Source organism: Crocodylus siamensis, chromosome 6 (genome assembly GCF_052110815.1).
Source record: "Crocodylus siamensis isolate JL-2025a chromosome 6, ASM5211081v1, whole genome shotgun sequence".
NCBI lineage: Eukaryota > Metazoa > Chordata > Crocodylia > Crocodylidae > Crocodylus > Crocodylus siamensis.
The window spans coordinates 95476924-95502634 of record NC_143400.1 but is presented as its reverse complement, the minus strand read 5'-3'; the positions used below and the strand labels follow the sequence as shown (position 1 = coordinate 95502634).

General features: G+C 51.6%; 1 protein-coding gene across 7 annotated transcripts in view; it reads right to left on the bottom strand.

Annotated features, from left to right (window-relative positions):
* Window positions 1-25711, bottom strand: part of LPP (LIM domain containing preferred translocation partner in lipoma) — a 423011-nt gene that overhangs the window by 273557 nt on the left and 123743 nt on the right. For 6 of the 7 annotated variants that reach the window (XM_090050830.1, XM_090050829.1, XM_090050835.1 and 3 more), the window contains one exon: window positions 20115-20178. The exons of the other annotated variant lie outside the window; for it this stretch is intronic. The gene's annotated coding sequence lies outside the window, so the exon portion shown is untranslated. The remainder of the gene's footprint in view (window positions 1-20114; window positions 20179-25711) is intronic. 7 annotated transcript variants of the gene reach the window in all.

Genomic DNA, 25711 nt, shown 5'->3' with positions numbered 1-25711 from the left:
GGCCCTGGAGCAAGCCAAGAGGGGCCGAGAGGTCCAGCCAGCCCTAGGGGCAATGGATCCAACAAAATCCCCCGGCAGAGCTTTTGCCCAGAACCAGCCCGTCACTAATGCCTAGGTCCCGTGGCCTGCACAATCCTCTCCTCCACTCTTAGGCACTGCGTGGTGCCATATCTCAGCCCTGCAAATCCGCTGCACGCCTCCACCTCTTCCTGCCTGCATAGGGAGCTCCCCCACCCTGCTCCTGCCTTGTCTACACAGCGATGCCTGAATTCACTTTTGAAGCAGATCACTTGAGCTGCATGAAAGTCCTGTGCAGACGCTCCCGTGCAGATTTCAAGCGTCTTCATTGAACATGGTCCGATGCACATCCCAAGTCAACTGAGCTAAACTGAATTAAGGACTTTTTAATTTGGAGTAAGAGCATCTACACGGGAGGTTCATGCAGTTTTATGCACCCTCTGCTGAACTTGGATGGACTTTCCCGAGTGCACCAGGCCACCGTGGGGCATTCACGCCGGGGGGCTGGCTCAGCACACTCAAGCTACAGAGATGCTCCATCGCGGCCAGGAACAAGGAAGAGACGGAGAGTGCGAGGTGGACATGGAGAAACAGCTGATACTCTTAGCCCAGTCTCTGGGGGAAGGGACTCAGCTCTCTCCTGTCTCCCATGCTCTGGTGACTCCCCTGGGTCAGGACAGCTGCCAGCAGACAGCTGAATGGCAACAAGCCCTTTGGATCAGGGGTGTCAAACGCATCGGGCCCCAGCACTGTGCAACATGCAGTGCCTGCTCCAGCTGGCCCAGGAGCATCATGTGCAGTAGGGTCCCAGACTAGCTGGCACAGCCTCTGGATCAGGTATGCTACAGGAGAGGGAAAGGGAGCAGGTCCATGGGCCCCGTTCGGTCAGCATCATACCCCACGTAGGTCTGATGAGACCCAGGGGCAGCCCAGCTGGGCTCCCCACATGCACAAGCGGTCAAGCTTGCTTCCTTATGCAAGGCATCCCCATCATTGGCAAAGGGGAGGCTGCAAAAGCCGGGGCAAAGGACACTCCTGAGACAACACCTCGAGTCAAGATTGGATAAAGACAAATGCCTAATTCTCTAGGCTCAACCACCAGCCCATAAAGCAGCGTCATCCAGCCTGCCGGGCTCCCCACAAGTCCAAAAGCTGGGCAGCCGGGGGAAGAAGTGGCGGTGTTCATTGCCACTCTGGATCTGTGGGGAGCCCAACAGGCCACAGAGCATGGCCCCGAGCACTATATGGGCCACACACAACCCAACCCTATACACCGACCCCACAAGGGATCTGGCCCTTGGACTGGCCCCGTACCACTCTTCAGGCCTGCAAGACGGCACGTTGGAGCACCATTGCTCTGCTCAGACCTTGGAGGGAGAGCGTCAAGGAAGGTGCAGACTGTGGGCTTTGTGCAACGAACTCGAGACGCAGCCCCAGGAGTGTGAGAGCGGGGAGATGGGCTGTTGATTTACAGCTGTTTTGTTGCAGAAGTATCCGAAGATGAATGCTCATCGCTGAGGAAAGGGCCAGGATGCGCTGGCATATGGGCGAAAACCTCAGGCTAATTTGCTAACAGCAAGTAGCACAGATTGCAGGGTCTGAACATGCAGGCGCAACCAAAGCCCAGGCCTGGGGTTCAATCCTTTCAGGCTTTGCTCCTGGCTTTCTCTCTTAACTCAGATCAAGTGCTTTCTCCAGCCAGATGGGCTTCATCTGTCTGTACCATGCAGATAAGAGCGTCCGTGGGCTCTGGGGCTACTCAGAGCATGCAGCAACTGGCCGAACAGCAACTGAGGCACCGTTTGCTGAACGGCCTCCTGCCGCTGTAACCCATGGTCTTCTCCTCTTTATTCAGCGTGGGTCTTGAAGGCCGAGCTCCTCTGGGCACGGGTTTGTAAACCAGATCCTCAGTCACCACAGCTGCAACGCTTCACCCCGGCTGTGCCTCTGGCCCCACAACGTCACTAGTTCAAGCCCTGCGTTAGGCGGCTAATTCCCATGCCTCCATCCCGTCTCGAGTGCTTGCTCCATACTCACAAGAAAACCCTTTCTTCTCCCTCTGAAGAACTGGTGTGAAGTGCTGCTAGGCAGGTCCAGCTATGTTGGTCCCTGGATTTAAAAGGTCCTAGATCTGAAGGCCAGCAGGCTGTACCGCGAAGCTCATCTTTCCACCCTCTAATAAAAGAGATGGGATTTACCCAAAGAACCGGGTCTGCCTATGTCCTTAGACCAACAGGGCTACGACCAACACCTCTTTCCACCCTGCCTTTTCATGGAGGGAGGCAGGCAAGGGAAGACGTCCTAAGCCCAAGGAGGAGTGAACCTCTGAGCTCCCTCGCCCCTCCCAGGGACAGCGAATTGCGCTGCAGACTTCCAGCTGGGTCCGGCTGCCATTCGGTGTGCTCTATTTTTAGGTTATGGCAATGGCACCTTCTGCATATGGACAGCGTGCACGTATAAATCGAAATGAATGAATTAAGTGCCAACCACTAGAGGTAGCTGCAATACATCACGGGTGGGTCACGGCCTGCTCCCTGGTACCAGTAACTCTCCACGAGGCACTGAGATGCCTCGGTGCTATATCACGCATGCAAAGAAGGAATTTAGTCTTTTAAAATAATGCCACTATCAACTCACAGTTATACAGGGACTTTCAGCCCCGAAGGATGCCCGAGTGCTTCATCACCTCCTACTCAAACGTGCAGGAATCCTATTGCCAGGGAAATCAGCTTGCTGCTAAGCAGACACGATTGCTGGTTCTTCAATGCTGTCCACTACTTTTGTGCACCTCGCTTAAGACCCCACAGGCTATCTGAGTATCTGCCCTTCTAACTCAAGCCACAGGCAACCAAAAGCTGTTCAAATCTGACCCCCCAACCCCTCCCAAGTCGCAGTCCAGGTCTTTAGCAACCACCTCAACCCTCTCTTTGTGGTTCAGGCTGGACTGGTTCTGGGGGCACAGCTCCTGTGCTCAAAAGCAGCGGCCAAAATTATGCCCGCTGCACAGCAGGATAACTAGGGGTGGGACAAAAGAGTGAGAGGGACCTCTGGGACCCAGACACGAGTACAGAAAGCATAGTGCAATCCTCAGCACAAATGCAGAGAGCCTCCACTTTTGCACCGAGGCAGGCGCTCTGGATGCCTCGAGACCACGTCGCTCTGAGCGCAGAAACGCGCCTGCCCCAGGGAGGGTTCAGAGACTGCAGCCAGGAATCAAACGTGGGACCCAGGAGGGCTGAGGAGTTTGCACGTAGCTACATCTCACATCCAGGCCACTCAGCCATCTCCTCGGATTTATGAGCTGCAGAGGGATGCCTGGGTTAGTGGGAGAAGTGTTCCAAGTATGGAAAGAAACTATGAAGAAATTCAAAAGGGGTTTTGTTGTTGCTCTTGAAATGTTTCAAGAGAGAACAATTTATTGTCTGAGCTTCTCAGCATCCAAAAAAAAAAAAAAAGATCCAAAATATTCAGGTTTTGGAAACTGCTCTTTTCTGATCCTCTCTCCTCTTCCCTTCTCGCCCCCTTTCCTGTACTCTATTTTGCCACCAAGAAGAGGAGACGCGTTAACGGTGGGAAAAAAGGCAAAAACATTTAAAATGAATAATAAAACATAAAAATCAGCCTACACCGCTGATTTTCACCCAAGATGGAAATTTTCCAGGAATTAGCACTCTGCAAAACATTCTGGTTGCAATGAAACATCTTTTTTCTGTCCACAGATAAAATACAATACAGTCATTTTTCAGCCAGCTCCAGTTCACAACCCGCTGCTCAGAAAAGCGGGTTAATCCAGAGCTGGTGATGTCCCTTTATCAGGAAAGGCTGCCTTTGTTTTCCTCTGCCCCCGTCATTTTTGGTGGGGAAACAACGGCTGAACGAACCGGCAACCTGGCAATGACCAACCCAGCCTCAGCTTGCCCCTTGCTCTTGTTGGCATTAAAACAAGAAACCCTGGGCCTGGGTGTGCGCTGCATCCCCAGACGCGATGGCCAGCTCAGGTACCGATAGCAGCACAACCCCGGAGGCACGGAGCTCAGCGTGGACACGTGCACCTTGCTGGGCTCCTAGCAGGACTCAGCACCCTAGTCCTGAATAGCCAAATGTACCCAATTTTAACTGCAATGCAAGAAGTGGGCTCTGGCCCAGATCCCGCAGGCTGCACAGTTAACGTGCTTGGACTACCTTATGTATTTCTAAGCTCCCCTCTGATTTCTTCCATGACCGCCTATCTGTAGAGGTCCCCAAGCTACATCCACTGGGGTCATCTCGGTGGTCCCTGTGGGGACCCGTTGCAAAGACCCACGTCTTTTTTAAGCCTGGCAGTCTCAGTGCTGCAGCAATGCAACAACATTAGCAAGGGTCAACCTGTAGACAGAGCTGTCAGCTGGGCATGGCTGTCTGGACTTCCCATCCCACCAGCACGGTTCATCGCTCTACTAGGCTTCCCATCGCTGGGCCATGCTAGTGATTCGCAGCAGCGCTGTGAATCTGCTAGACCACGCACCAGACGCGGGACAATCGCACGCACACATACCCACCCGCCTCATTCCCACAGGGAGCTGATTCAGAGAAGGGGAATAGCTGCAGAAACCCAACGGTTGCTCCCACAGATCACCACTCCCAGGACCCTTCTCTTGTCGAGCATCCCATTCATAGTTGTGGTTTCAACATGTGATTCGTGTTAGGCCCCTCACTTGCTGCTGGATGGGTCCGCAAAGCAGATGTGAACATCTTTAGTCACAGATCCTGCTCAGTACGCTGTCTCTTTGGGGAACAGATGGGCTTTTTTCGCTCAGCAATGTTCAGATAATGATCAAACCCAATGCACAGGTTTGCCTACGGATTGCACGTGAAAGGGAACACCACGCAAACAGGCAGGGGCAAGGTCACGTAGTAACTGATTCATGGGCAGAGCATGCCACCTGCCATGCCAGGGGCCAGTGGAGATCCCTGGGCTGCAAAACCAGCCATGCCAAGGGGATGGGACCCTAATGATTCGTCTACAAAAGGAAACGGGGTTCGACCCAAAAGACCCTAATGGTTCGTCTACGTGAGGAAACGGGGTTCAACCCAACAAGACGCTAATGGTTCGTCTACGTGCAGGAATGGGGTTCGACCCAACAAGACCCTAATGGTTCGTCTACGTGAGGAAACGGGGTTCAACCCAACAAGACGCTAATGGTTTGTCTACGTGCAGGAATGGGGTTCGACCCAACAAGACACTAATGGTTCGTCTACGTGAGGAAACGGGGTTCAACCCAACAAGACGCTAATGGTTCATCTACATGCAGGAATGGGGTTCGACCCAACAAGACACTAATGGTTCATCTATGTGAGGAAATGAGGCTCGACCCAACAAGACCCTAATGGTTCGTCTGCAAGAGGAAACGGGGTTCGACCTAACAAGACACTAATGGTTCGTCTACAAGAGGAAACGGGGTTCGACCCAACAAGACCCTAATGGTTCATCTACGTGCAGGAATGGGGTTCGACCCAACAAGACCCTAATGGTTCATCTACGTGCAGGAATGGGGTTCGACCCAACAAGACCCTAATGGTTCATCTACGTGCAGGAATGGGGTTCGACCCAACAAGACACTAATGGTTTGTCTACAAAAGGAAACGGGGTTCGACCCAACAAGACCCTAATGGTTCGTCTACGCGAGGAAACGGGGTTCGACCCAACAAGACACTAATGGTTCGTCTACGTGAGGAAACGGGGTTCAACCCAACAAGACGCTAATGGTTCATCTACATGCAGGAATGGGGTTCGACCCAACAAGACACTAATGGTTCATCTATGTGAGGAAATGAGGCTCGACCCAACAAGACCCTAATGGTTCGTCTGCAAGAGGAAACGGGGTTCGACCTAACAAGACACTAATGGTTCGTCTACAAGAGGAAACGGGGTTCGACCCAACAAGACACTAATGGTTCATCTACGTGCAGGAATGGGGTTCGACCCAACAAGACCCTAATGGTTCATCTACGTGCAGGAATGGGGTTCGACCCAACAAGACCCTAATGGTTCATCTACATGCAGGAATGGGGTTCGACCCAACAAGACACTAATGGTTCGTCTACAAAAGGAAACGGGGTTCGACCCAACAAGACCCTAATGGTTCGTCTACGCGAGGAAACGGGGTTCGACCCAACAAGACACTAATGGTTCATCTACATGCAGGAATGGGGTTCGACCCAACAAGACCCTAATGGTTCGTCTACGTGAGGAAACGGGGTTCAACCCAACAAGACGCTAATGGTTTGTCTACGTGCAGGAATGGGGTTCGACCCAACAAGACACTAATGGTTCGTCTACGCGAGGAAACGGGGTTCGACCCAACAAGACCCTAATGGTTCGTCTACGCGAGGAAACGGGGTTCGACCCAACAAGACACTAATGGTTCATCTACATGCAGGAATGGGGTTCGACCCAACAAGACACTAATGGTTCATCTATGTGAGGAAATGGGGCTCGACCCAACAAGACCCTAATGGTTCGTCTGCAAGAGGAAATGGGCCAGGACAGCTATTCTGTGCCAAGACTGCCCCTGGGCACTTCAGAAAGGGATCAAGCTGAGTTGCAGAAAGGCATTCAGTGCACAAGAGCAGGCACACGGCAAACCTACACCTAAGGCCACCCCACAATAGTCCACCCGTGTAAACAAGTGCGAGGAACCCCATTCAGCTGGATGAGAAACCAAGGCACACTGGGCACATCGACACATGCGCTTTAATGTGCATTAGCCTATTTTAATGTGCATTAAAGCAGCACAAAAATGTGGTCTTTAGCTAATGTGCATTAAAGTAAGCTAATGCCTCTTTTTTACCATCTTGTACCATCTATACTTTTCCCACAGCCTGATGAAGGGACTTTGATCCCGAAAGCTTGCAGAAAAGGACAATTTTTTTTGCAATTTCCCAGCTGGTTTAATAAAAGGTATCATTTTGGAACCAAGAGTTCTAGTTTTTTGTATGCCCCTTTTTTCCAAGTACTTCATAATGGAGGCACTAGATTTAATGTGCATTAACTAAAGTGCATTAATGAACATGTAGACGTGCCCAGTGAGATTAAGCTATCAAACCCACTGTCCTGCAGGGAGGTAGGAAATAACCCCAATCTCCCCAATCCCAGGGCAGTTCATTAATGAATACCCCATCTCTCCCCTTCTGGCTCAGGTTGGACCTGTTCTGGGGGTGGGCATCTTCTAGAAGGGTCAGCCACCACTGTGTAAATCCACAAAACATTTTTAATTTTCTTTAAAAATCACAGAATCACAGAAAATGAGGGTGGGAAGGGACCTCAGGAGGTCACATCTAACCCCTTGCTCCAAGAGGGACCAAAGTAATAATAATTCAATTAAAAATTACTCTTGGCTTGAGAACAGGGGCCTGGGCTGCAGCAGAGGGGCAGCCCCACCTGCTGGATACTTAGGGATCCTCATTCCTGACTCTGCCAATGACCTTGTGGGTGACCTTGTGCAGGTCTCTCTCCTCTCTGGACCTGAGTTTCCCCTCTTCTCCCATCAGCGCTTTGTGATGGTCCCAGGTCAATAGTGGGGCTAATAGGGCTAGTATGAGGGCACTTCTCTTTGATAGCTACACTGCTGGGACCCTGAGCATCTGAAGCAGGGGAAACATCATCCACTAAATCCATTCCTTTACACACCGCGCAAGGGGTTTATTAAACAGCCAACAAAGACGCACACAAAAATGGAGCCTGGATGGGGAAACTGTAGGGAAAGACTAGTCGCTGGGGTGGGATTATCGAACTTGGATTTAACCAGCAAGGTAAAGACGGCGGATTTGGGCTCAATGCTCCACGCTCTTTCTCCAGGAACAGAAACAAGTCAGAAACGAAACCAAAATGCAAGCAAAAACAGCCCAAAATCAAATGCAAGCAAGCACAGTGGTTGCACTGTACACTAACCAGTCCCTATGCTGAAGCACTGTGGGTGCCGAGTCTTGCGCTGTGTCAGGTTGACTCCGGTTTTACTAAGGGCTTATTATGGATGAGTATAGGATGGTTTAGGGACCAGATGACCTCCGGAGGTCCCTTCCAGCCCCATTTCTCTACGATTTAATGTGCTTGGACAGTAGTTTATGCAAGAAAACTAGCCAAAAACTCCCCCTCCCTCTCCCCATCTGACATGAGTAGGTGTCCCATACCACCAGCCTTCTCTCTTCTCCAGCCCAGACTAAAAGCAAACAGTCTACACCCTCAAGCCCTTTCTCCCTATGGTTTCTTGGGCTGCGCATTCAAAGAGCCGCCAATACAAAATGGGCAGGCCGTAAGCAGAAGGGCAGCGCTGGCAGATGTCAAACAGTAAAACACTTTCAAACCCTAAACCCTGGAGTGACAGTCGAGCCTTGGCAAAGCTAAAAAAGCCTCGAGCTGCAAAGTCTATCAGGCTTCCTGAAAGCACGTGCCATTTTTCTCACTGGCTGCTGGGCTGTTTTTGTTCCTCTAAACGACTGGGCTGATATCTGTGACAACTTTGCAAAGCTTCGCTAACCCCCATATACTGCAGCCCAGACGTGGTGCGTGGGCCGTGCGGCAATACATCCCCACTTTAGGCAGCGCTTACAGATACAATAAAGGGGAGATTTGCAACCGCACAAAGCAGAGTTCAGTGCCCAGCTCCTGAGGGCTGGGTGCCTAACTCTGCTTTGCGCCCGTGAACAACCTTTCCGTAAAGTAATAAATTCTTTGCGTTCCACGGAAGCCGGGTAACGATTCTTTGCAAATCTCCTCCCTGCTAGGAGGATATAAAACCAGAAAGGGGAAGGGGGCAGTGCTTTTGCCAGCAAGAAGAAGGGTCTTTTGGCTGAAGCACAGGACTGGAATTTGGGGACCCAGCTGCAAGGCCCAAATTTCTCTGAAATGCAAAAGCAAGTTGCACCAAGAGGTTGCAATCAAGAGGCTGAGCTCAATGCGGGGGGGAGGGACAAAGTTGGCAGGGCCAAAACGCATCTAAAATGCAATCAACCTACATGCAAATTCCAGGTGAAACTGGAGAGGAAAAAAATGGGGCAAGCAAAAAAAGGCCATCTCAGCTGACCGAGACACGTGATATTTATTGGGAGACAACGGCTCGCGAGAAAATCAAGCAAACATTAAAGCTACCTCCTAATAGGGAACGAACAGGTCAGGCGCCCAGCCGATCTCCCGCGCAAGGAGATATTTAGCATCTCTAAATGATGGCACTTTGGTTTTATGCCCTGTGGCTGCTTGGGGAATTCAAAGCCATTTCTCTAAGGAATTCATATGGACAATCTCGATGGCTTTGCTCCGTTCAATATTTCTGCAATGTTCATCTGGCCTGGTCCCACCGGTTGCTTCTCTTCTCGGGGCCTGTCCGCCCAAAGATGCATGAGTGCATGCACGCACCGGGCCGAGACACACAACTGGAGTTGGTCAAGCAAAGCTAACCTTTCCCACCCGAGATGCCCACGCTCCTCCAGCCCCAGGGTGCTAGTGGAAAAGGAGGAATCCACTTGGCTTCTCACCTCTATAAAAGCCTGGACTGGCAATTCAAACACATCCCTCCCCTCTGCGGTAAGAAATGAAATAGTGCACAGAGGCGGCAACGAGAGATGCCATTTAAAAGCATTAATTAAGGCCCATTAGTACCAAGTCCTGACAGTAGCCTAAAGATTATCCCATTTTCCAGATGACGGGAGACAGCGATGTGGGAAGTGACATGACTTGTGCGAGCTCGCACGGCCAAGTCGGAGGCAGAGCCCGGCGTGGGACTCCTGTGCACCAACGACACGCACGCTGTGAACCTGTGAGCAGCACCCTCCAGAGAAAGGACCCCAATAACATCAGCATCCTGACGCACCCCCTTGTCAGAGACTCCATGCTTTGGAGATTGGCTCAATGGCGCGAGTCACAATGGATCAGCATTTATCCCAAAAAGATAACTTTTTTATACTGATTGTATCATTGGGAAATAGGTCCCTCTTTTGCTGGACACGAAACCGAATAGCGAACCAGCCCTGCTCTGAAAGACCAGGTCCCCGTCCGTGTACCTGTCGAGCCTTTGCTCCCCAGCTCTCGGTCACAGACTCCGACAGGTTTTCCCGGGGCAGAGGATTACACAGACTGATTACCCTCCAGGGGGAAATGAAGCCAGCCTGGAAGCAATTTTCAGTCTCAATTGTTCCCAGAGCACAGGATGAATCCGTTTTGTTTGGCATCTCCTATTTGTGCTCATCCTAAGCCCTGCTGCTGCCTAAAGCCTCCGTCCTACAAGCAAGGGTCTGAGCTTTGCATCCGAGCCGTCTCAAAGACGCCGACTTCCCTCATGCCCTGCATTTGGCTTCTTTAGGAGAGACTAAAATGAACTGAGCCTGAAAAGTTTGCAGCTCAAAACATCGGGCCAGGAAAAAACCAACAGAGCCTAACTTCAATGGCACTTTGGAGGCAGGAAAATAGTGGGGGGGTTTTAGGATCCATCTTTTCATTTTCAGAAATTGGTGCCCGGATCTGAAAACAGCAGCTCCCATGCAATGAAGTCAATGGCTAGGTGCTCAGGGAATAGATGGGTTTCTCCCACTGATTTAATGGGGAGAGCGGTAGCATTTTTTAAAGGAAAATCTGGGATTTTTCAGGGGGAAAAAAAGGGTCCTGCCTCATCCCCAAAACATTTCTATTCTGCACTGCTTCATGGAAGCACCTTGCGTGTGCTCCCATCTAGCCTCTACATCCCCACGGAGGACCGTCCCCTTCCACCGTAATGTCTCAGCAAGAGAAATCCTTAGCTGTAGGGCATCGCGGGAGACGTCGGCTCAAGGCAAACAGAGACAGACACCAAACTGCAGTCACCGCAGCAGCGGTTCTAGATCAAGTAGGTTTCCTGGACAGGAAATGACATAGGAAAAACAAAATAATCGAGTCAACAAGCTATTTTTTTTGGCACAGAGGATTAAAACAATGGACATTCTCATCCAGCCCTATCAAGGTGCTAGTCGAGCTGCCCTGATACAACCGAACTGAGATGCCAAAGGGCTCCCACGTATAAAAACCGACCTCCGAAGCAAACGACCAATGCTCTTTACAAATCCAATGGTCAAAGGTTGTCCCCTTTCTTCCAAAACTCAGGCAGGAGGGGAAGGGGCAAAATCCTCCTATTGCTTAATTCTCAAACGAGCAGTCTGGTAGTAAACAACCTTTTCCTCGCGCACAACCATTTTTAATTTCATGCCCTGCTAACCGTACATCTGTTAGAGCTCCTTTTCCATGCATTGCAATAACGATAATAAAAGAAAAATCAGCGTGCTAACAATTGAAACGTGGCTTGTCCAAAACGAAAATTGAATAATAATCAATTTTCCTCTGCGGAATGAGTAATGCGGCGAGCAGCAGCGCCGGCTTAATGAAGTTGACAACAATATTTTTTCAAGACTGACTTATTAGAATTCAAGCCTGCCAGTTGCCACAAGCAAATTCTCCACCGGTGCCACAAGAAGTTGGTGTCTGCAGCCTGTTATCCGGTGCCAGGAGCTGTTTATCAGCCAGACAGCCAAGCCTCTCCGAGCAGCTCTGCCACACTGCTATCGGCTCCACCTTGGCTGCCGATATTCTCCTCCAGGCCTTCAACCCTTCTCTGCTGGCCAATGCATTTCTTTTAGCCCCAGGCACGCATGCCCAGGTTGTGTGCCCATGTATGCATGCCCAGGTTATGAACCCACGCATGCATGCCCAGCTTGTGGGCCCACACATGCATGCCCAGCTTGTGAGCCCACGCATGCGTGCCCAGCTTGTGAGCCCACGCATGCATGCCCAGGTTATGAACCCATGCATACATGCCCAGCTTGTGAGCCCATGCATACGTGCCCAGGTTATGAGCCCATGCATGCATGCCCAGCTTGTGAGCCCATGCATATGTGTCCAGGTTATGAGCCCACGCATGCGTGCCCAGCTTGTGAGCCCACGCATGCATGCCCAGGTTATGAACCCATGCATACATGCCCAGCTTGTGAGCCCATGCATACATGCCCAGCTTGTGAGCCCATGCATGCATGCCCAGCTTGTGAGCCCATGCATATGTGTCCAGGTTATGAGCCCACGCATGCGTGCCCAGCTTGTGAGCCCACGCATGCATGCCCAGGTTATGAACCCATGCATACATGCCCAGCTTGTGAGCCCATGCATACATGCCCAGCTTGTGAGCCCATGCATATGTGCCCAGCTTGTGAGCCCATGCATATGTGCCAAGGTTATGAGTCCATGCATGCATGCCAAGGTTATGAACCCAAGCATGCATGCCCAGCTTGTGAGCCCATGTATGCATGCCAAGGTTATGAACCCATGCATACGTGCCCAGCTTGTGAGCCCACGCATGCATGCCCAGCTTGTGAGCCCATGTATGCATGCCCAGGTTATGAACCCAAGCATGCATGCCCAGCTTGTGAGCCCATGTTCGCAGAATGCCACTGCCCACATGCCAAAGAGGACAATCTCCTCTTTCCTGTCTGCTGCCACCTCATTGCACTTCACAGCTGCAAACTGCCCTCCACTTTTAAGCCCCTTCCTCTTGCCATCCTTATCTGGCACCAGGCTCTGCTCTAGCATGCAAGCTCTCTGCTGAAGAAATAGCCATGAGCTTCTCTCCTCTGACACCGACTTCTACCATCTAAAAGGGCCTCCCCAGCCTCATCCCTCAGCTAAAAATACAGCCTTCCCCATTGCCTTGTGTCCTCTCCTCCTGTTATTTGTGCCTCTGCTGCCAGCACTTGGGGATGCTCGTTCCACACGAGATGCTGTAGCAAGAGCTGCACCTTCCTCACGTGGACAAGCCCCAACGCAGTCACTTCCGTCCTGGCCTTGCTGTGCTTCGAACACAGACTTGGGCCTCAGTTCAGGAAAGCATTTTGGTATGTGGTTAAATGCCTTCCTGAGCAGAGGCCAGACTCCTCATACACAAGCCACTTACTGAAACAGAAGAGACTTTCTGCTGTAGTAATGCACAGACCTAGGGGAGGAGCTGAAAGATGCACTCAGACTTGGGTCCCGTTCACGTTCCCACACCATCCCCATGGGATGCATTGTCTCTTCGGGGCCCTGGGCGTAGGATTTACTCCATTTGGGGTTCCTTCTACCCTGAACAAACTCTGTCGGGCAGTTCAGAGCTAGAGCATGAAGTCAGTGCAAAACAGTGCCTGTGTTTAAATAAGCAGCAAGGCCGGTCTGGTGATATCTTTTACTGCACCAATGCTATAGTTGGGAGAAATATTAGCTTCTGGGCACAAAGTGCCCTTCCTCGGGGCTGGGAGAGAAGGAGTTACCACTGAACCTAAACACCAGGGAAAACAATGACTTGTTTAACTCCATTATGCACATGAAAATAGTCGCTGCAAGAAGGGGAAGATGGGGTGGAATAAAATAAAAGTTATTGTTTTACCCTACATTTCATAGTTTCATAGTTGATCGGGTCGGAAGGGACCTGAGCAGATCATCAAGTCCGACCCCCTGCCATGGCAGGAAAGCGTACTGGGGTTGAACGACCCCAGCAAGGTGTTCATCCAGCCTCCTCTTAAACACCCCCAGGGTAGGGGCCAGCACCACTTTGCTTGGAAGTTGGCCCCAGACCCTAGCTGCCCTGACCGTGAAGTCGTGCCTCCTGATGTCGAGTCTGAATCTCCCCTCTGCCAGCTTGTGACCGCTATTCCCGGTCACTCCTGGCAGTGCTCGGGGGAACAGGGGCTCCCCCAATGCCCGCTGGTCCCCCCCGACTAGTCTGTAACAGGCCACAAGATCCCCCTCAGCCTTCTCTTGTGGAGGCTGAACAGGTTCAGGTCCCGTCGCCTCTCCTCGTAGGGCCTGCCCTGCTGCCCCCGACCATACGAGTGGCCTCCTCTGGCCCCTCTCCATGCTGTCGACGTCCCTCCTGAAGTGCGGTGCCCAGAACTGGACGCAGTCCTCCAGCTGCAGCCTGACCAGTGTGGCACAGAGGGGGAGGATCACCCCCCTGGCCCTGCTCAAGATGCATCTGTGGATGCAGGACAAGGTGTGGTCGGCCTTCCTGACCACGTCCCCACACTGCCGGCCCATGTTCATCTTGGCATCAGTGACGACCCCCAGAGCCTTTTCTGCCTCTATGTTGCCGAGAAGGGAGTCCCCAGCCTCTAGGTATGGTGCCGGTTCTTCCTCCCTGGGTGCAGCACCTTGCATTTGTCAGCCTATTCCTCCCTTCTAGCATGCCCACGTCCCCCCACATCTTAGTGTCATTTAGCCTAGGCTACTCAAAAAAGGTGCATCATGTCTATGCCACCACTGTGCCCCTATTACAACTGAATAGTAGGAATTGGGAGGACATCTAAGAACGTAGCATGCGTGCTGGGGGTAGACAAGGTAGGGGCTACACAAGCCTTCCTTCTAGCCTCAACCCTGCATAGCACCCCCCTATTCCCATCCATCCCTGGGTCACATTATGAGCTAAATCTTTAACACCCACTTCTGTATGGCTTCCTGGGGAAGATCAGACTCACTGCAAATGCTGTGTACTAAAAGGTAGTCACTATTGCTGGCGTGGATATGATACTGGCTAACAACCTGCAATGGTGACAGGACTATGAAGACGACTGCTAAACCCAAATTAGCATTTGTAAGACAGATCAGTTGAGTAGGATTAATTATCCCTATTTTACAGATAAGCAAACTGAGGCATGAGAGTGGTTCAACAGACTGGCCCAGAATCACAAGGAAGGCAGGTGCCTAAATCCATTTAGGGTCCGTCTTCAGAGGAAATGGGACGTCCGGGGAGAAAAGCCTCACATGCCAAATCCCCAGGTCCACATCCATTCCCTCTCCTGGCAAGTTGCCTTTCCATAGCTCTTTTTTTTTTACAATTGCACTCATTTCGTCCCAATACAGACCACAGCTGACTTCAAAATAGAGCCCTGAGGTTAAAGGTCTCCAAATCCCCTTGGCTGCTGATGGCACCAGGCCGGGGAGCTTTAATATACCGCAACACCCACTCATGTGAAACAGCGTGAGTTGATTTTCCTCACACATACCTCCCTGGGTAGTTTGCACCAGTACCAAGAGGGAAGAAGCGCCCCGGGTCTGCACTCGTTTTGCACCAGGTGCTATCGCAGCTGCAGCAGGAGCAGGGCCCGCACTTGCAGTCTGCTTTCAATTAACACAGGCCAAGCATGCCCAGCCTAAGCTCAGCCACAAATGCAACCAGTCCATGCATACGTTGCAAGAACAAACGCACCCACCGCTGGGATGTCCGCAGCCCTTGCTCAGAGCACCCTCCATCAAACTGTACCGGGTGTTCGGGATGCAAACGGGGAGGGAAGAATAATGAAGATAAAGCCCTGTCGAGCCAAAGTGCCGTGCAACACCTTTGATGTAATAGTCATATGATTAACAAACTGTCATATCAAAGTTTTCTGCAAAGTAGGAGCGTTCTGACACGTCACATTTTTAAAGCTGACATTTTGATTCATTACCGTAAATAGCACGTTGTATTCAATATTGTGACAAGGAGCGGAGCGGATCTTTTTGAGCTCTGTAACATTTCGGAGTTGCCGGATTTCTCTCTTTTCCATGCGAGACAGTCGAAACAAGGCGTGAAGGAGGCTTCTCCAGAACAGGCCTGTTATTTCTCAAAATAGCCCCTTTCTTTCTGAGCCCTGTTCAGAACAGCGGTGCAGACAGCTCTGAAGGCATCACTCGCGAAATAAAACAAGGAATGGTCTCAAGGACCTTTGCAACGATAAGGGAGCCGTTAAAGGGAATCATGCAAAAACGAATGCCTGACAAGTTGCCAGAAATCTGGAGGCCACGGAGAAGGATTCGGACTGGGAAAGCGAGGATCTAGGCCTAGGAAGAGCCACTTCAATTCCTGTCTCTGCCAGGAATGAGACTCCAATGAGTCCCTTAATCTCAGGGGACCTCAGTGCTTCCCTGTTCATAAGTGAGAGCAATAACGCTGGCTTGCTCTCCTCTGCAGGGCAGGAGCCACCTCCAGCTCCGGGCATGTACAGCACCGGGCGCACTGGGTTTCAGGTCCAGCAGCTGCTGCAACGCAGACACAGGCAATGCCCAGGGACCCGCTCACACAGCAGGGACCAGATCCTCTTGAGAAAGGTGTGCAACCCCCTTTCAAGCCAACATGCAGAAGAGCCGAGGACGCAGGCTATGCTCTGTGAGGACATCCCACGGTTCAGGGCATCGGCACCCTTGCCGGCGGCAGCGAGCCGCCACAGCACAGCCAACAGTCAAGTCCACTTAATACCTTCGAGTATATTTGTCCTTCATCCTCTGTCTATTCTGGTGCCCTGCTTTGCTCTTCAAGGAGGAGGGACCTAGAACCGTGTCCAGCATCCGTACAAGTGCATGATATCTCCCCCAAACCAATGCACTTTTTTGGCTAGTTTAGTTTGCCCGTTCACGAGAAAGCAGCAGAGAATCAGGGGCTGAGCGCGCCACCGAACATCCGCAAGACGCTCAGATCCCATGGGGATGAATGCAGCACCTAGACCCAGAGAGCGAAGGTTACCGTGCAACTAAACTCTGGGCACGATGCATTTGCCGGACCGGCTCTCCCCCCAAAAGCGCAGTCTCCGGATGCCACCAGCCACGGTGCAGACGACACAGGGTGGGGTGGCGGCAGTCACGCGCGCACAGCGTGGATCACGATGTAATTGAGCATGGGTTGGATGCAAGCGTCTGTGCTTCCCCACGAGCCGTTACACACCACTCATCATATGCTACCTCAGGAAATCTTGTAGAAGGATTTGTATGCCAGCAAGTGTAGTAGTAGTGGTCTAGCCAGACATCGAAAGCATATTGGCACCGCTATAATTTGTCCATTCTCCAATATGTTTTCCTAAAAACGCCCATATGCTTTTCCTGGAGCTCCCATATGCTTTTACAAAGGGAAACAAAAACATTTTGTTAGTTGTGAGCGATTGATCCTTACGTCTTTTGCAAGAGCCGGCTGGAAGGCAACAACAATAACCACTCAGCTGCGGGGTTTTGCTTTTTTAATTTTTTTGCACTGCTTTCCCTTCCCTTTCATGGAGGAAATCATGGAGACTGGCAATCCCTAGGGACCATCAGCATGTTGCAGGACATGAAAGGATGCTGCATGCATCGTGGGGTAGCTCAGGACGTACGGGCAGACTCTGCAATACTGAAATACAGGCAAAAAAAAGGGTCACTGGTTGGGAGGACGACGACACCTCAAGCTCTGAGCGGCATCAGACGCTTTGATATGGTGATTCTGGTCTTCCCTGCAGAGAGCCTGAATTGATCACCGAGGGCTTGACTAGCTCAGACAGGTAGCGTGCGAGACCCCGCTGCTATGCATCGAGCCAGTGCCCACTCATACTTGAACCCACCCCCACCCCCACGGACCTGGGTTCGAGGTTAGGACGGGAGCTGATCTCCGGACAAAGAGCACGAGGCAGGATTCCCATCGCCCTCCCGTCCTCCCACAGTTGTAAGGACCTTCTAGGAAACCGGTCTGTGGCCAATAGGTGCATGCGGGTGTGTGCGTGTGCATACGCACACGTGTGCGTAGGAAAAGCAAGACATGAGGACAAGCAGGACAGCATGTCAAGCAGGAGCATACTGAATGAGCCCGGAAAAGGTCAGCGGAAAGAAAAAGGCAAACACCATACCAACGGGGGACACAAATGCGCACACCTGTTGGCTCCTTGGAGATCACACAACAGCAGAGACTCCCCCCTGCCTAAAGAAGAGGGCTTGTGTCCAAAAGCTTGCAAAGAACTTTTTTTGCAACTACTCAGTTGGTCTAATAACGGGTATCACATCTACCCCAAGAAGCTTGCCTGCCTATGTCCTTAGACCAACACGGCCACCACCAAAACCCTTGCACACCTGCTTGTGTACACCAGTAGTGGCCAATCGGAGGCACAAGTGTCACAGGTGGCAGCCTCTGCGTGCGGCATGCAGCAGACACGGGAGCGGGCAGGCAGCACAGTGGAAGGTGGGACCGGGAGCAGAAAGCAGAGCAGGAGATGTGGCAAGGGAAGGGGACCGGAGGGGCACTCAACTGCCGGAAAGGCTGGCCCCCACTGCCATAGGCGATCCTGCAGGCATGGCGAGAAGGAGCACAGGACCACTTTCTTGCAGGTGATCATAGTGCAGGAGCAGACAGAAGAGGCCACCTAATTCCTGATATTGTGTGGCATCTGAGAGCTTGAATTTGCAATTTTAATATTTTGTCTATCTTGTTTGGTATCCTCCGCTACTCCTAGAAGACGCACGCCGGCACATACACACGCAGTACACAAGCCTCCCGTAACACGGCCCAGCGCCCCGTCGTCCCAAGCAAATCTGGCCGGGTTCGCTCTCAGCAAACTTAGATTCCCTTGCAATGATTTAATCTGATGTGAAGCCTCATTACGAGGTGGATGCAAGAGATTGGAGCCCGAATTTCCATAGAAACAAAGCTGAGCAAATGGTCGAGAGAGGGGAAATCGTTCTCTTGCTATCGGGCATGGAGAAACGGACAATTAGCTGTTCTCTGAACGACAGTCCTGGCCCGAGGCCTCGCAGCGCTACAGAGGAGGATCCCGAGGTTTTTTTCATGGAAAGCCAAAGACTGCCCAAGTCGTCCCCGACCCCTGAGAGCAACAGCATGGAAGAGAGGGCAGGGGACGGCTGTGGCGCTTGGTCCGCGGGTCCCAATGGGAAAGAAGGGACAACCCCATTGTATTAAAAAAATAAATAAATGAGAGCAAATATCATCTGAAAAACGGCTGCACTGTTGACAGCTGTTTAATTTGGAGCATTGATGGGCCCTGGCCGGGGAACCCTGGCATGGACAGAGCAAAGCGAACGAGCGCGGTGCCCATTAATCTTCAGTAACCCAGCAACTGGGAAGAACAAGCCTTGAACCAAATTCCTCTGCGTTGTTATTAATCTCCCGTCCTCTGTTTATTAATCCCTTGTCTGTCTTCCTATTTTGCCAATTATTAATGTTCCCAACTGTTTGCAGTAAACAGGAGGCTGAAAACCCATCTCCCGCTTGCTAGAATTCATGAGCCAAAGGGAAAAGAAAGGCAAGGGCGCACAGCAGAGCAGGACGCATGTGCTCAGCACCCGTGGCAGGGAGGGAGGAAGGAAGTCGCGTCCCTTGGCTGCTCCCCCGACTCCCTGACACGGTCCTGTGTGCCACACCAGAGCCAGCCGCCCGCTACTGCTGCAGGAAGCAAAGCTTGGCAAAGCAAAGTCTCATATGCTCCAAGCTGGATACGTGGCCTCCGGAGGTGCCTCACCCTTGCGCCCCGTCTCCAGCAGCAGCCGCACATGCGCCGATGCTCCAAAAAGAAAGGGAAAGCAAGCCCATGTCACAGCCGGGCCCAGAGACCACCACGTACAGGACTCCCTGCATTCACACTTATACCCCTGTGTATGTCCCCCGCTCCGCCTTGGAGGAAAACCGCTCTTGGATACTCAGCATCCAAGGCCAGACTCCTTATAGACAACTACATGAGGGATGCACAAGCATTGGTGAGCCTGAGCTCATTTCATCAGACTGCTCTTCCCCTTTTCGGCTCTACACCAGCTGGCTCTAGACCTGTATCCCCTCGTTCAGGATTTTTAGTGGCTTCTCCCAGCTTTCATACACCAATTACCGCACCACGTGGCCTCTCCAACATCGATGCTGCCTCCTGGGATGCTGTCACGATCGGTCAAGGCTGGAGGATGGACCTCGCCCTGGTACTGCTTCCTTCTTTAGAGCTTCTACCCTCAACAGCATGTATTTAATTATTTTATTTTGGGGGGTGGAAAGTGAAGGGTAATGTAAGAGCCGGCCTCAAGAAGACTGATGGTCCCAAACTGTCCCTCCGGCTGAGCTACGGGTCTTTGCTAAACACCTTCCATCAGTGCAATGCAACCAAAGACCCTAACGGTCAAATGACCTTGCACCTTTATTGTACTGATGCCCTCATGCCCTTTTTACTGCTGCACACTCACGCGAGCAAGTGACAACAACTTTGCAGACACGAGGTCAGGCAACGCACGCGCAGCGACCGGGGGGTCGCTGTCCAACCTGCTGAGATCAGCCGTCGAGGACGGCAGGGAGACCCCATCCTCCTCTCACCTTCGAACAAGGCAGCTCTCTCCCGGCGCAGGCAGCTGGATGCACAGGAGCGTCTGATGGGGGGCTGTGGGTGAAAAGAGAGACCAGCATCACCATTTTGCATGCCAGAACAGCAATCAGTAATTCAGGAAGGCTGCATTGCTCTCTCAATGAGTGAGTAAGCCAGCAGGCTTTCTCTAACCACCCCAGAGACACCATCCCCACTTCCTGCAAGCCAGGGTATCTGGCTGCTCCCTTTCGGATCCTGCTGTGGTTTTTCCCCCTCCAAGACAGATTCAACCTGAACTGGTGCTGGAGCAAGCAGCTGTTTATCTGGGAGAGAAGCAGTTTGTTTTAAATCAGTGGAGAGAAGGAGAAAGCTGCTAGCTTAATGGCCCTGGGCAATGAAACCCTTTCCAACTTCTGGAAGGATGTCTGCCCCTTGCACTCAACCTGCCTTCTCTTGCTGAACTGGGCCCCATCTCCAGGCATGGGGGAAAAATGCGGAATAGGACAAGAAAACTGTTTGCTGGCTGTTTAGCTCAGCGGAGCTCAACCTTTGGGTCCCGTGCAGCCTCAGCCAGCCCCTGTATACCAGAAACAGGTCCCGCGAGCCAGGATCGGACCCTGATGCCCTGCACTAGGTCATGCTACCTCCCCATGGGTCCAGAAATTTGGCAGCAGGCAACCCGCCATCCAATTTTCCGATCCATAGGGAGCTACACAGGCCAGAGCTGGCCCCCGGGCCACGAGTTGAGTGCGCCTGGTTTAGCCCGAGGTCCCCTTCCGAGACAGTCCGGTTTTGCCACGTGAATGCCAACAAGAAGTAGAGCAGAGATCCAAGTCTTCCCATGCAAGCTGCTAAACAGGCACCCAAGGTTCAGGACTAGTTAAATAAACTGGTTCTGCACCGGAGGGTTTAGATGCACCAGCTGAACCACAACGGTGGCTTTACATGGCATTTGCAAATTTGCTTTGGCCTTTTTTCTTGGAGAAGGTATCAGCACCTGGCAATTTTGTTCTGGTGAAAGGTTAGGTCCATTCTGTAAACTCACCACCCCCAGCCCCAAGCCCTCCCATAGTGGGAACATTTCCCAGTGTTTTGATGGGTGTATAGATGGAGTCCACCCAAAGATTTAATCCGTCTCTATTGGAACATTTTCACCGGGGGGGGCGGGGGTCGATGCAGGCTTCCTTGCAGCCTTTCATGTCTCCAGATGTGATGCAAAATCCCCCTGAAGCCAGCATCATACTGTTGGCATTTCATCTTGCAAATATCTGAACACTTTATCTGCAAAAAAAAAATCACTGTAACATTGGCCTGTGTGTGGCCAGAAGAGGATCCAGACTGGCACGGTAAAGAGTGCAGCACACAACAGGCTGGGGAAGAGGGAGGAGTGTGGAGACATCGAGAGTCGTGGGGCTGCATCCTAACATGCAAAGAAAAACCTCCCGCAGTACCTGCCTACCCCAGGCTGGAGATCCCCAGCACCGCTGTCATGGGAGAAAAATGTGCATTAACACTGTTAATGTGTTACACACCCAGATCGAGTAACAGACAGGTGTCCCGGCTACAGAGGAGGCAACACATGCTTACTTTCCCTCCCTGCTTTCTTTCTCTTTTTTCTTTTAATTTAAAGGGGAAACGAATCCAGGACTTTTCTGTGTCCGATACATTTTCTGCTTGCTGTTTGATGTAGCATTCACAGCAGAGACTTCAAATAGCTCATGCTTACATATGCATCACAACAGCTCTCAACTAATACCCCTTATGTGACCAGAAATGAATGCACGGTGAATCATTCGTACCACACGCAGCGGGGCTAGCGAGCTGTGGGCCGTGTCTCCCAAGGGCTGGGCTGCTTGCGGCCGTTTTTGGAGAAAAGGGGATGCTCGCGGCCATTTTTGGAGAAAGCGTCAGATCTGCAGTTTAACCCCGAGCAGTCAGGGGATCCGAGCAGAAAACCGCTGCGGCCCGATTGCAAGCTAGATGCAGTCGGACAGACTCAGCCCGTCAAAGAAAAGCTGCCTCTTAAGTATGAGTCTTCATTGAAAGCACCTACTTTTTAGTGCAGTGATTCTCAGCCAGGGTTACAAGAAGGCCCCCTGCAAACACGATCCAGAGAGAAACCCAGAGGTTTCAAATAGGGATCCACAGCATTAAATACATCCTGCCCTGCCGCGGGCTTCTCTGCCACAGAAGAATGGCTCTAGCATGTTTCTGTACTCAAAAATAAATAAATAAAAGAGTGAAAACCAAAAGCTGGGATTTTTCAAGGGGAGTCTTAACTCGAAAAAGGTTGAGAACCGCTGCGTTCGTGTTTTAACAGAGGGGGAGAGACAGAGAGGGACCTAAAAGAAAGCTCCAGACCCAGTTTAGCTTCATACTCTTCTGTGCTGCCTTTTTCTCTGCAACGAACTAAATCAAATGCTTGAATTCCAGAGGAGTCAGGACCCGTGTCGACGCACTGCCTGGGCTTCACTTACACCAAGCAGATGCTGATTTGGATGAACTAACACCCCAAAATGTTGACATCTCAGCTCGCCTTCTGTTCACAATCGTCCATAAAAAGCTACGATCTCTGCCAAATTGGCAAAAATGCTCCAAGCTTCATCAACATCTCTGGGTTTTGGTTAGGGACATTTTAAAAACCAATCTCAGTGGTTTTAGACCCTTATTTAACATGTTAACGTGCCACAAATAACCAGGCGTGGATATGCAACTGGACGTTCAGCTTTCTGGCTGCAAACAGGAGGAAGGCAGAGACACCTGTAACCTGGCACAGGCAGCCTGAGCTGGGCGTGCTTGTTGGAAACAGAAGATATTAACTCTTCCTTTCAGCCTGGGAGGCCTAACCCCATTTATTATTCAGGAAGAAAAGTCTGCTGGATCCAAGTGAAAGCATGAGGGTAAAGGAGACTCTCCCTCTGCCTGAAGAAGGGTATTTATGCCCAAAAGCTTGCAAAGAACATTATTTTCCAACTATTTAGTTGGTCTACTAAAAGATATCCCATCTACCCAAAAAAACGTGTCTGCCTAGGGTGAAGGAGATAGCTAGCCAGTGCGAAAACATGTCCTCTTGCAAAAAAAACAGGGATTGTAGAAGGAAGGGAAGTAATGAGGTTTGTGATGTGAACAATTAACTGGAGCCATGAAACCATGCAAAAAAAAAAATCACTCTAGAATAGCCATCTCCCTAAGCTTGCAAATACAAAACAGACCCCCAGGAAGGAGAGAGCATAAGATCCTAGAGCCTCAGCTGGAATCACCCTGCACACCAAGCCATTTGGGACAGGTGTCTCAGTAGCCAAAGAGAGCAGTGCAGAAGCAAAGTGACATGCCCAAGTCCAGCCAGCCAGCCAGTGGCAGAGCCAGGCCTGGAACGCAGGCCTGCAGACCCCAAATCCTGCCCCCCAGCCATTGCCCCATGGAAGACAGCCGGCTGCCTCCCAGCCCCCAAAGGGTTCCTGTAGCAGACAAAACCAGATGGTCCCCTTTAGACTAAACCCAACCTCCCCCCCACCAACAAGCCACGCACGGAGACGGGGAGGATTTTTGCCGCCCAGCCCAAACAGCGCCCGGCTCCATAAACAACAGATTCAATTCTCCAGCTACAAAAACTATGTTTTAGCAAAAGTGCAATTGAACTCCATGTACTTGTTACATTTCTAAATATACTCCGGTTGTCAAGACAACAAAGAGACTGATGGATCTCTAAAGCATACTGTATCTGTTTAATTGTCAGCATTTCAAACTGACTCGGAAAAAAAGTGCTGTGTGATAAGTCTAATTGCCATGGTTACCGCTGGCTAAACCCACAATACAAAAAAATTTTAAAATATAAAAAAAAAAGAGAGAGACTCTCACCGAAAGCGCTTTGCCACGTGAGGAGCAGATGGGAGATGCTCTCGTTACCGCGCCAGTCCCCGGCAGAGAGCTCAACTCGAGGAAGAGCGCGAGAGACTTCTCCGAGCTCTCAGACACAACAGACGTCGTGGGCTGGAGCCGTCTTGACAGCGGGGAGCTGGGCTTTCCCTCCCACGCTGCTCCAGCTCCCGCGCGTGACGGCACAGCCGCCTCAACACCACGAGACGGACCTCAACCTGCAACGTGGCGGCCACGGGAGGACCTCACAGAGACACGCCACCGCCTAACGCCCGTCTCTTCCCCAGACAGGCAGGGATTTCGGTCAGGTGCAAAGGTGCTTAGGAGCGTAGCATCGTGGGGGTCCCCGTTGCTTAGTGGAAGGGCCTACGTCGGAGTCGGCGTGACTAGACAGCCACCGTGGATCTGGTCCTTCAGATCACGGTCCCCCACATCATCAAGCCAAGGGGACAGGAAAATGGTGCTTGGAGCACAGGACTGTCCCAAGCCCAGATGTGCAGAAGGGAGGGAGGAGGAGTCCTTGTAGATGGGTGCCTGCCCATGCAGCCCAGAACTGGGGACCTGGGGGGCTTCTCCGCACCCCAACACCAGACAGCCGAGGCAACTGTTCCCCTCCCAGCTGCTCTGAAGGCTTTTCTTTATAGCACCCATTTCTATACACCACAGACATCCCTCTGCCAGCTTCTGGTGCTCCTGGCTCTAATATAAATCTGGAGCTATTACAGGCTTGGAAGAGCCCAGGAAGAAGGGAGAAGGCAGGATGCTGCTTGCCAACCCCTGCAAAACGCAGTCAGCCCTGCCCGTGGCACGAGCTCCCTCTCTCCACTCACCCGAAGACGTGGCCGAGGTGGGAGATGGGCTCCGCAGCGCGCTCGGCCCATGGGATTACGACCCACGATGCTGCAGTTTTAGAAGCACAGCTGCGGGTAGGAATTGAAAGGGCTGCACTTTTGCGCAACGAGTCCTAAAATAACGACGCTCTCTGCAGTGCGATCCCAGCCAGGAAGTGCTGCTTTATTTCCATGCACAAAATTGATGGGATGATCTGAAAATGAGACTTTACTAGCAATAAGGTTCAGGCCCTATCCCTCCAAAAGCTCAGCGCTCAAGGACCGGCTCTTGTTCAGCCTCCCTAGCTAAGTTGAAGCTTCAGACACAAGTTTCACCTGGATGCAGAAAGCAACGGGAGAGGCCCAAAGCTCATCTGATCGGTGTTGATGTTAATTAGTGATCCGGTTACCAATTAGTCTGAAATGCCAGTAGTGTCTTGGGGGGGGGGGAACCCTGTCAAAGTGGCCTCTGCTCTGGCAGCATATACCAAGCAGCTCAACCGTTTATGCACCCACCATCAGATATTTTTGTTATACATAGCTGAAGACATTGTCTAAAACTATCCGCAGAGCTGAGCCACGGAAGAATAAAACATTCATCCCCCCAGGAGGCCTGGCTGGAAAACACGCACCAAGAAAACATCTCCAATTAAGCCCAAATTTCAGGGTTTGCAAAATGTGCATCGACGTTTGGGAACCAATCCAACCAGCGCGGTTATCAGTACAAACAGGCCCTAATATCCAAGAGCTGGAGACGAGCTGTTATGCAGCACGACACCCACGCTTACCGATACAGTCACCATGTTGTCCACAACTAACTCACGGCTAAATAAAGCACGCCGGGCGCCGGCGCAGACAGGGATTGTTCAAGCTGGACTAGGACCAAAGCCATGTTTTCATGA